Source organism: Salvelinus namaycush, unplaced genomic scaffold (assembly GCF_016432855.1).
Source record: "Salvelinus namaycush isolate Seneca unplaced genomic scaffold, SaNama_1.0 Scaffold1678, whole genome shotgun sequence".
Taxonomy (NCBI): Eukaryota; Metazoa; Chordata; class Actinopteri; order Salmoniformes; family Salmonidae; genus Salvelinus; species Salvelinus namaycush.
The window spans coordinates 5,088-17,722 of NW_024058428.1; positions in this window are offsets into that span (position 1 = coordinate 5,088).

The window sequence follows — 12,635 nt, forward strand, 5'->3', positions numbered from 1 at the left end:
TTCGCAGTGAGAATAGCTGAAAGAGCTACCTGGGGCATATCACACATTGTAAGAGTGTAAGACACACTGACACTGTCGAACAATCACAGGGGTAGGAGCAGAACCGAAACCAACAAGGTTCGGGGGTTAACTCTCTACCGAGGATTCCCTAATACCAGACATTTCCCGGCTGTGAGTGTTCATAGAAGTGAAAGTATGGCTTGGCCTCTGGCTGATGATATGTTCTCTGGGAGAGGGTGGGGCTGATTGGTCTGAGCTGTCTTATTGTGGGAGAAATATTCCTTAACTTCTTATGGCTGCAAGGGGCAGTATTGAGTAGCCAGTTAAATGGTGCCCATTTCAAACGGCCTCGTACTCAATTCTTGCTCGTACAATATGCATATTATTATTACTATTGGATAGAAAACACTCTCTAGTTTCTAAAACCGTTTGAATTATTTCTCTGAGTGAAACAGAACTCATTCTGCAGCACATTTCCTGACCAGGAAGTGGAATGTCAGAAATCGATGCTCTGTTCAACTTCCTGCCTATACATGGGCATGATACGTAAGAGTCTACGTACACTTCATACACCTTCCCCTGGTTGTCAAGAGGCGGTGAGAGAAGAAATTTCGTGTTTATCTTGGTCTGAGGTGGAATTAAAGCTCTTTGTATGACGTGACCGTCCATTTCCTGTTTCTGGAGCGCACGAAAGGGGACATGGATTTGCCTTCTGTTTAGCTGTCGTTATGGACGACTAACATCTCCGGTTTAGATTTTATTTGATACATGTGACTATATCATCGTAAAGTATGTTTTTTCAATATAGTTTAATCAGATTATTGAAATTTTTTCGGGAGTTTTGCCGTGTTCCGTTCTCTGACTTTGTTGACGTTGGAGAGATCCGTGCCACTTGGCAAGTGCCCATGCTAAATGATGAGGGAAATTTGCCGTTCCAGATCCAAACAACGACTGTTCTGGACAAAGGACACCTTGTCCAACATTCTGACGGAAGATCACCAAAAGTAAGAAACATTTTATGATGCTATTTCTAATATCTGTCGTGCATGTGAACTGGTCGTCGGCGCCCAAGTGTTTCTGGCTATTGTGGCTACGCTAATATAACGCTACATTTTGTTTTCGCTGTAAAACATTTAATAAATCGGAAATATTGTCTGGAATCACAAGATGCCTGTCTTTCAATTGCTGTACACTATGTATTTTTCAGAAATGTTTTATGATGAGTAATTAGGTATTTGACGTTGGTGTCTGTAAATATTATGGCTGCTTTCGGTGCAATTTCTGATTGTAGCTGAAATGTAAACTATGATTTATACCTGAAATATGCAAATTTTTCGAACAAAACATATGCTATACAATAAATATGTTATCAGACTGTCATCTGATGAAGTTGTTTCTTGGTTAGTGGCTATTTATATCTTTATTTGGTCGAATTTGTGATAGCTACTGATGGAGTAAAAAACTGATGGAGTAAGAAAAGTGGTGTCTTTTGCTAACGTGGTTAGCTAATAGATTTACATATTGTGTCTTCCCTGTAAAACATTTTAAAAATCGGACATGTTGGCTTGATTCACAAGATGTGTACCTTTCATGTGCTGTATTGGACTTGTTAATGTGTGAAAGTTAAATAATTTAAAAAAATATCTTTTGAATTTCGCGCCCTGCACTTTGAGCTGGCTGTTGTCATAAGTGTACCGACGTCGGGCTTGCACGCCAAACAGGTTAATACATCAAGACCCATCCGAGGAGGCTAAAGAGGGTAATCTGACTTATAGTGTAGACAATGAGAATTTGATATTACCAAAGCATTTCAAACGGTCACTGAAACTGAGTAGTATGCTAAGCATAAGAGCAGAGTTAGGAAAGGATATCTCAGTTGAGTTCTATGTAGACCAACTGGGGTCCTTCACTCCTTGGCAGTACAGAACTATGGGCCTTTTGGGAAGGTATTTGTGTAGATCACCCTGTAATTCCTGGAATCAGGTCATAGCACACACTGAGAGGGGTGGCTACGTAAACTGACATACCCAATATGGGAACAGATGGAGTATGGTAAAGGTGAGGGTTTTTGAATGCCATCCGGAGCAGGGGAAGTATTGTATAAAGGTACGACTTACCTTCAAGAATGTAAACACCAAGGATCTTGGGTTGTGGTATATTGGCTTTGACCAGGTTTTGACCGACACTATGGTGCAATTCGAGGTAGCAGAGGTAAGAGTTGGTGAGGATGCCAGGGCAAGTCAGAATCCAATCAGTCTCCCTAACAAAACTAATATTCCTGATATAGTCATCCAGGGCCTCTTCTAAAGATGATGTACAAGAAAGCCCGCAAACAGTTTGCTGAAGACAAGCAGACTAAGGACATGGATTACTGGAACCATGTCCTGTGGTCTGATGAGACCAAGATAAACTTATTTGGTTCAGATGGTGTCAAGTGTGTGTGGCGGCAACCAGGTGAGGAGTACAAAGACAAGTGTGTCTTGCCTACAGTCAAGCATGGTGGTGGGAGTGTCATGGTCTGAGGCTGCATGAGTGCTGCCGGCACTGGGGAGCTACAGTTCATTGAGGGAACCATGAATGCCAACATGTACTGTGACATACTGAAGCAGAGCATGATCCCCTCCCTTCGGAGACTGGGCCACAGGGCAGTATTCCAACATGATAACAACCCCAAACACACCTCCAAGACGACCACTGCCTTGCTAAAGAAGCTGAGGGTAAAGGTGATGGACTGGCCAAGCATGTCTCCAGACCTAAACCCTATTGAGCATCTGTGGGGCATCCTCAAACGGAAGGTGGAGGAGTGCAAGGTCTCTAACATCCACCAGCTCCGTGATGTCGTCATGGAGAAGTGGAAGAGGACTCCAGTGGCAACCTGTGAAGCTCTGGTGAACTCCATGCCCAAGAGGGTTAAGGCAGTGCTGGAAAATGATGGTGGCCACACAAAATATTGACACTTTGGGCCCAAATTGGACATTTTCACTTAGGGGTGTACTCACTTTGTTGCCAGCGGTTTAGACATTAATGGCTGTGTGTTGAGTTATTTTGAGGGGACAGCAAATTTACACTGTTATACAAGCTGTACACTCACTACTTTACATTGTAGCAAAGTGTCATTTCTTCAGGGTTGTCACATGAAAAGATATACTCAAATATTTACAGAAATGTGAGGGGTGTACTCACTTTTGTGATATACTGTATGTGTGTGTTAGTGTCTGTATCTGTGTGTGTTTGTTTGTCTTTGTGTGGGAATGTGTGTGTGGGTATGTATGTGTGTGTGTGTGTGTGTTTGTGTCTGTGTGTGTGTGTGTGTGTGTGTGTGTGTGTGTGTGTGTGTGTGTGTGTGTGTGTGTGTGTCTGTGTGTGTGTCTGTGTGTCTGTGTGTGTTAGTGTCTGTGTGTCTGTGTGTGTGTGTGTGTGTGTGTTAGTGTCTGTGTCTGTGTGTGTGTGTGTGTGTGTGTGTCTGTGTGTGTGTCTGTGTGTGTTAGTGTCTGTGTTTGTGTGTCTGTGTGCGTTAGTGTCTGTGTCTGTGTGTGTGTGTGTGTGTGTGTGTGTGTGTGTGTGTCTGTGTGTGTTAGTGTCTGTGTGTGTGTCTGTGTGTGTGTGTGTGTGTGTGTCTGTGTGTGTGTCTGTATGTGTGTGTTAGTGTCTGTGTTTGTGTGTCTGTGTGCGTTAGTGTCTGTGTCTGTCTGTGTGTGTGTGTGTGTGTGTCTGTGTGTGTGTCTGTCTGTGTTTGTGTGTCTGTGTGTCTGTGTGTGTGTGTGTGTGTGTGCCCCCTCAGATTTGTCCTGTTAAAAAAAAAAGTTTTTAAGCCCACCTTTTATCATAGTTATTTATAAAAAAATCTGTCAGCTTTTTTTTTGCAGAGGAGCATACTGACTGGACAGGCAAAGAGTAACCCTGACCCCTTACCCCTAACCCTTAACCCCTAACCCCTAACCTAGCTAACATTAGGCAGCTAGCTAGAATTCGTAGCATATCATATACAGTATATATATATTTTTTAACATATTATATGTTTTGCAAATTCATTACATATAATATGAATTGTAATTCGTAACATATCATATGAAATGGATGATAGACATCCACAAATTAATTAATCACAACTGGCCGTGATTGGGAGTCCCATAGGGCGGCGCACAATTGGCCCAGCGTTGTCCGGTTTTGGTCGGTGTAGGCCGTCATTGTAAATAAGAATTTGTTCTTAACTGACTTGCCTAGTTAAATAAAGGTTAAATAAAATGAAATGCTTTGAGACCAGGTTGCAGCCATATGCCAGGCTAGATACTCTAATGAGTGCAGACATTATCATCAGTGGAGGAGAGGGAGAGTGACACACAGTGTTATAGTTGATATTAGCTGGCGGTGACAGGCAGGACGTATGTTTGTTTACATGGATTTGATTAACTATGTAGCCTATTGATTCCTTCCTGATGAATAAATAAAACAACGATGTTTAGTTGTTTCTCTGTTAAACCAGCCACCTACAAATGTTACGACGTTGGCTTCAGCTAGAAAGATAGATAGGTTCCCATTCTCTCAAAATCCCAACTAGCTACCAAGCCACTTCAGGCTATCAAGTAGCTTGTCTAACTATCTTAGCTGGCATGCTTGCTGGCAAGGTTGCTAGACTTTAGAAAAAGCAAGCGAGAAGGCCTACTAAATGTATTGAATAGGACTCACATTCCTTTCAATCTTTTACCCAGATTTTGGTGGGTTATGATACTATATACCATGATGGGTCATGATACTATATACCATGATGGGTTATGATACTATATACCATGATGGGTTATGATACTATATACCATGATGGGTTATGATACTATATACCATGATGGGTCATGATACTATATACCATGATGGGTTATGATACTATATACCATGATGGGTTATGATACTATATACCATGGTGGGTTATAATACTATATACCATGATGAGTTATGATACTATATACCATGATGGGTTATGATACTATATACCATGGTGGGTTATAATACTATATACCATGATGGGTTATGATACCATATACCATGATGGGTTATGATACTATATACCATGATGGGTTATGATACTATATACCATGATGGGTTATGATACTATATACCATGGTGGGTTATGATACTATATACCATGATGGGTTATGATACTACATACCATGATGGGTTATGATACTATATACCATGATGGGTTATGATACTATATACCATGATGGGTTATGATACTATATACCATGATGGGTTATGATACTATATACCATGGTGGGTTATAATACTATATACCATGATGGGTTATGATACTATATACCATGATGGGTTATGATGCTATATACCATGATGGGTTATGATACTATATACCATGGTGGGTTATAATACTATATACCATGGTGGGTTATGATACTATATACCATGATGGGTTATGATACTACATACCATGATGGGTTATGATACTATATACCATGATGGGTTATGATACTACATACCATGATGGGTTATGATACTATATACCATGATGGGTTATAATACTATATACCATGATGGGTTATGATACTACATACCATGATGGGTTATGATACTATATACCATGATGGGTCATGATACTATATACCATGATGGGTTATGATACTATATACCATGATGCGTTATGATACTATATACCATGATGGGTTATGATACTATATACCATGATGGGTTATGATACTATATACCATGATGGGTTATGATACTATATACCATGATGGGTTATGATAGTATATACCATGATGGGTTATGATACTATATACCATGATGGGTCATGATACTATATACCATGATGGGTTATGATACTATATACCATGATGGGTTATGATACTATATACCATGATGGGTTATGATACTATATACCATGATGGGTTATGATACTATATACCATGATGGGTTATGATAGTACATACCATGATGGGTTATGATACTATATACCATGATGGGTTATGATACTATATACCATGATGGGTCATGATAGTATATACCATGATGGGTTATGATACTATATACCATGATGGGTCATGATAGTATATACCATGATGGGTTATGATACTATATACCATGATGGGTCATGATACTATATACCATGATGGGTTATGATACTATATACCATGATGGGTTATGATACAATATACCATGGTACCATGGTGGGTTATAATACTATATACCATGATGGGTTATGATACTATATACCATGATGGGTCATGATACTATATACCATGATGGGTTATGATACTACATACCATGATGGGTCATGATACTATATACCATGATGGGTTATGATACTATATACCATGATGGGTTATGATACTATATACCATGATGGGTTATGATACTACATACCATGATGGGTTATGATACTACATACCATGATGGGTTATGATACTATATACCATGATGGGTTATGATACTATATACCATGATGGGTTATGATACTACATACCATGGTGGGTTATGATACTACATACCATGATGGGTTATGATACTATATACCATGGTGGGTTATGATACTATATACCATGGTGGGTTATGATACTACATACCATGGTGGGTTATGATACTATATACCATGATGGGTTATGATACTATATACCATGATGGGTTATGATACTATATACCATGGTACCATGGTGGGTTATAATACTATATACCATGATGGGTTATGATACTATATACCATGATGGGTCATAATACTATATACCATGATGGGTTATGATACTACATACCATGATGGGTCATGATACTATATACCATGATGGGTTATGATACTATATACCATGATGGGTCATGATACTATATACCATGATGGGTTATGATACTACATACCATGATGGGTTATGATACTACATACCATGATGGGTTATGATACTATATACCATGATGGGTTATGATACTATATACCATGATGGGTTATGATACTACATACCATGGTGGGTTATGATACTACATACCATGATGGGTTATGATACTATATACCATGATGGGTTATGATACTACATACCATGGTGGGTTATGATACTACATACCATGGTGGGTTATGATACTATATACCATGATGGGTTATGATACTATATACCATGATGGGTTATGATACTATATACCATGATGGGTTATAATACTATATACCATGATGGGTTATGATACTATATACCATGATGGGTTATGATACTATATACCATGATGGGTTATAATACTATATACCATGATGGGTTATGATACTATATACCATGATGGGTTATGATACTATATACCATGATGGGTTATGATACTACATACCGGTGTAGCAGTTGTACTAAGGCATAAAAGTTCTTAAAGAATCAATGTGCATCATTCATTTAAATGACAATTGAATAGGTAAAGTGGTATGCTCAAATTACCTCGACTAACCTGTACCCCCCCGCACATTGACTCGGTACGGTACCCCCTGTATATTGACTCCACATTGACTCAGTACCGGTACCCCCTGTATATAGACTCCACATTGACTCGGTACCGGTACCCCCTGTATAAAGCCTCCACATTGACTCGGTACCGGTAACCCCTGTATATAACCTCCACATTGACTCGGTACCGGTACCCCCTGTATAAAGCCTCCACATTGACTCGGTACCGGTACCCCCTGTATATAACCTCCACATTGACTCGGTACCGGTACCCCCTGTATATAACCTCCACATTGACTCGGTACCGGTACCCCCTGTATAAAGCCTCCACATTGACTCGGTACCGGTACCCCCTGTATTTAACCTCCACATTGACTCGGTACCCTGTGTATAACCTCCACATTGACTCAGTACCGGTACCCCCTGTATATAGACTCCACATTGACTCAGTACCGGTACCCCCTGTATATAGACTCCACATTGACTCAGTACCGGTACCCTGTATATAATGTAGCCTCATTATTGTTATGTAAATGTATTGTGTTACTTTTTGATTGATTGGATTTTTTAAAACTTTAGTTTATTTAGTAAATATTTTATTAACTCTATTTCTTGAACTGCATTGTTGGTTAAGGGCTTGTATGTTAGCATTTCACGGTAAGGTACTATATACCTGTTGTATTTGGCACATGTGACAAATAAATTGTATGTTTGATTTGATTTAGAAAGATAGACATATTTTTTTACATAGAATTAAGCTTAGTGATTATGGCTTTAGATTGCAGCAAAAAGGTGTTTGAAAAATGCTAAATTCACCATCTTCCAGAGGAGGCGGATCCTGCCCCTGGACAACCACCCATCTATCATCACGTAATTCATGCCCCCTCTAAAATAATGGGTGTATGACGCCCCTGTGTGTGTCTGCGTGTGTGTGTTTGTGAGGCCTTTCAGTCCTCTGGCCAGATGCTATATGACTCTATGACCTGTGTCTTTGATGTTACAACCCTTTACGAACACTAACCATGAATAACCTCTCTGTAACCTTATATTATCCCTTATATGACTCCTGTGTGTTCCTTCGTGGTCTCCTCATGCTACTGACACTACGAACTCTATCATGCCACTATGTAACCTCTACAAACCCTTATAACTCCTATGTGTTCCTGCAGGGTGTTGGTGGGGAGGACAGGCTCATGTCCCTAGGACCTTTGTCTCTATGACACCTCTATGCCACTTCTATGAACCCTCTATGAAGCATTATAACCCCTATATGAAGCATTATAGCCCATATTAGAAGTATTGCAACCTCTATATAAACCTTCTTTGATGCCTGCAGGGCCTCTAATATGGCGTTTCACTCCTATCAACTAAAAACAAGAAGAAGCGGCTCCAGTGGGCACACGATCACCGATAATGGACAATTGAGGAGAGGAAAAACATTGTCTGGTCCGACGAATCCCGGTTCCTGTTGCGTCATGCTGATGGCAGATTTGGCATAAGCAGCATGAGTCCATGGCCCCATCCTGCTTGGTGTCAAAGGTTCAGGCTGGTGGCGTAATGGTGTGGGGAATGTTTTCCTGGCACACGTTAGGTCTCGGCACACATTATCCCTTCATATGTTAGGATGGAACACAACACCTTGTAGAATTACCCAAAGAATTCAGGATGTTATGGCTGCAAAGGGGAGTCCGACCCGGTACTAGATGGGTATACCTAATAAACTCTCCGGTGTATATATATACTGTATATACACTATGTAGGGAATAGGGTGCGATATTTGGGATACAACCGTACTCTTTAGTGGCAAAGTGATGTCATTTACTGTTTGCCACTTCCTACTTCCTGTTTGACAGTCTGGAGAACAGTTCTCTGTGGTTGGCCATGCACATGAACCAGTGGGCCAGCGTCTATGAAATATTAGATATAGGCAGTGTAAGGAAACTTACATACACGCACATGCGCACGCACACACAAAATTATTTCATCAACACACTAGATTAATAATCGGGGCGGCAGGTAGCCTAGCGGTTAGAGCGTTGGACTAGTGACCGAAAGGTTGCTAAATCGAATCCTCGAGTTGACGAGGTAAAAATCTGTCGTTCTGCCCCCGAACAAGGCAATTAACCCACTGTTCCTAGGCCATCATTGTAAATAAGAATTTGTTCTTAACTGACTTGTCTAGTTAAATAAAGGTTAAATAAAAATAAATAATATTCCTTTCCTTTTTCTCTCCCCTTTCCATCTCCCAACCTGTTCTCCCTTTTCTCCATCTCTCTATCTTTCTTTCTTTCTTTCTCTCGCTCTCTTACTCTCTCTCTTTCTTTCTCTCTGAAGTGTTAATCGTTGGGGACTTTAACATTGCCTGGGGAAACCATGACTGATTGTTTAAAGGATTTTTGTGTTAAATTAAATCTGACCCAGTTAATTAATAAACCCACGCATTCAAATCTGAAGGACTCTACAAAATCAACCTTGATCAACCTTATATTTACAATTACCCCAAATAATATGTTGTGGGGTGTATTCCTTATATCTAAGTGACCATTGTCCTATTGTCTGTATCAGAGATGTGTGAATACCAAGATCCAAACCACGTCTGATCAGAAAGAGGAATTTTACACTTTTCAATGAAGGCCTTCTTCTATCATCTTCAATGTAGTGACATTGACTGTATCTCATCTAGTCATGATCCAGAGCTTTTTATTACATTTTTTATTTCACCTTTATTTCACCAGGTAGGCTAGTTGAGAACACGTTCTCATTTACAACTGCGACCTGGCCAAGATAAAGCAAAGCAGTGTGACACAGACAACAACACAGAGTTACACATGGAATAACATGGAATAAACAATAAACAAGCCAATAACACAATAAACAAGTCAATGACACAGTAGAAAAAAGAAAGTCTATATACAGTGTGTGCAAATGGCGTGAGGAGGTAAGGCAATAAATAGGCCATAGTAGCGAAGTAATTACAATTTAGCAAATTAACCACTGCAGTGATAGATGTGCAGAAGATGATGATGTGCAAGTAGAGATGCTGGGCTGCAAAGGAGCAAAAAAGTAAATAAAACAATATGGGGATGAGGTAGGTGGATGGGCTATTTACAGATGCACTATGTACAGCTGCAGCGATCGGTTAGCTGCACTGTCTCCGCAGCAACCTACATGTTCTACCTTTAGAGCACCACCGACACCAGATACCATGGTAACAACTAGATGTCATCATCTGGCGTCAGCCGAGGTGCCAGCTTTGTCCATGGAATTCCCTCGTGGTCCATAATGGCTAATATTCCCAGAGTGATGCTGATGGCTGCCTCGCCGGGACAGGAAACTAGCCCTTGTTGTCATTGCAGGGTTGTTTGTCGAGTTATCCCCCACCGACTGTTCCTCAGTGTCCATGACGCCCCCCCTCTAGCCCCCCGCCCACAGTCTGCGCCCCTCAGCCCCCCTCCCAATACAGGACTCCCCATCTTCCCTCTTCCCTCCTCCTCCCCCTAGTCTTCCCAACCTCGCTTCTCCTCCCCCCAGTCTCCCCAACCTCCCTTCTCCTCCCCCCAGTCTCCCCAACCTCCCTTCTCCTCCCCCAGTCTCCCCCCCTCAGTCTCCCCAACCTCCCTTCTCCTCCCCCAGTCTCCCCAACCCTCTGCCTCCGACAACCTTTTCACCTTTTTCGACTTCTTCCGATTCTTTTGATGTGTGGACTGACTGGACTTATAGGCGACAGGTAGGTGGACCCCAATACACACACATCTTCATATATCAGTAGATCAGATGGATCACATGATGCACTGAGAAAGAACCAGAGTATCAATGAAATGCAAGTTCTGAAATACAACATAAAAACTTTCTTGATGGTGCCATTTATATTTTTCTTGTCTTTGATTTTTGAGGGGGAAAGATAGGAAGGATGGAAGGGTTGTGGTTGACCTATTGATAGAGTCCACGTCCCAAATGGCACCCTATTGCCTATATAGTGCACTACTTTTGACCAGGGCCCTGGTGGACTATGTGGGGAAAAGGGTGCATTTGAACGCAAACAGTGTGTGGACCTTTGTATTCCATTAACTCATTCCAAAAGATTCCGGAGTCTGTCTGTGACATTTGGAGGCAATGCCTGGATCTCTCACAGAGTTGGCAGAGAAAAGATGAAATGTCTTATTGTTATCTGGTGACATTTGCGTTCAATTTCAGCCAATGAGCTAAACAAAGGGATGTGAAGGGTGCACAGACCTTGACATTTTTTAGACTGAACCTACCAGGCGTTTAGACGTTAGAGAAGTTCAAATGTATTTATAAAGCCCTTTTTACATCAGCCGATGTCACAAAGTGCCTAAACAGAAACCCAGCCTAAAACCCCAAACAGCAAGCGATGCAGATGTAGAAGCCCGGTGGCTAGGAAAAACTCCCTAGAAAGGCAGGAACCTAGGAAGGAACCTAGAGAGGAACCAGGCTCTGAGGGGTGGCCAGTCCTCTTCTGGCTGTGCCGGTTGGAGATTATAACAGTACATGGCCAAGATGTTCAAATGTTCATAGATGACCAGCAGGGTCAAATAATAATAATCACAGTGGTTGTAGAGGGTGCAACAGGTCAGTACCTCAGGAGTAAATGTCCGTTGGCTTTTCATACCCGAGCATTCAGAGTTAGAGACAGCAGGTGCGGTAGAGAGAGAGTCTAAAAACAGCAGGTCTGGGACAAGGTAACACGTCCGGGGAACAGGCAGAGACAGCAGTGCCTTTCCGTTCACCTCACACCCCTCGGCCAGACTACACTCAATGACCTACTGCAAAGATGAGTCTTCAATAAAGACTTAAAGGTCGAGACCGAGTCTGCGTCTTTCACATGGATAGGCAGACCATTCCATAAAAATGGAGCTCTATAGGAGAAAGCCCTGCCTCCAGCTGTTTGCTTAGAAATTCTAGGCACAATAAGAAGGCCTGTGTCTTGTGACCGTAGCGTACGTGTAGGTATGTACGGCAGGACTAAATCAGAGAGATACTGTAGGTAGGAGCAAGCCTGTGTAATGCTTTGTAGGTTAGCAGTAAAAACTTGAAATCAGCCCTAGCCTTAACAGGAAGTGTAGAGAGGCTAGTACTGGAGTAATATGACCACATTTTGGGTTCTAGTCAAGATTCTAGCAGCTGTGTTCAGCACTAACTGAAGTTTATTTTGTGCTTTATCCTGGTAGCCGGAAAGTAGAGCATTGCAGTCGACTAATCTAGAAG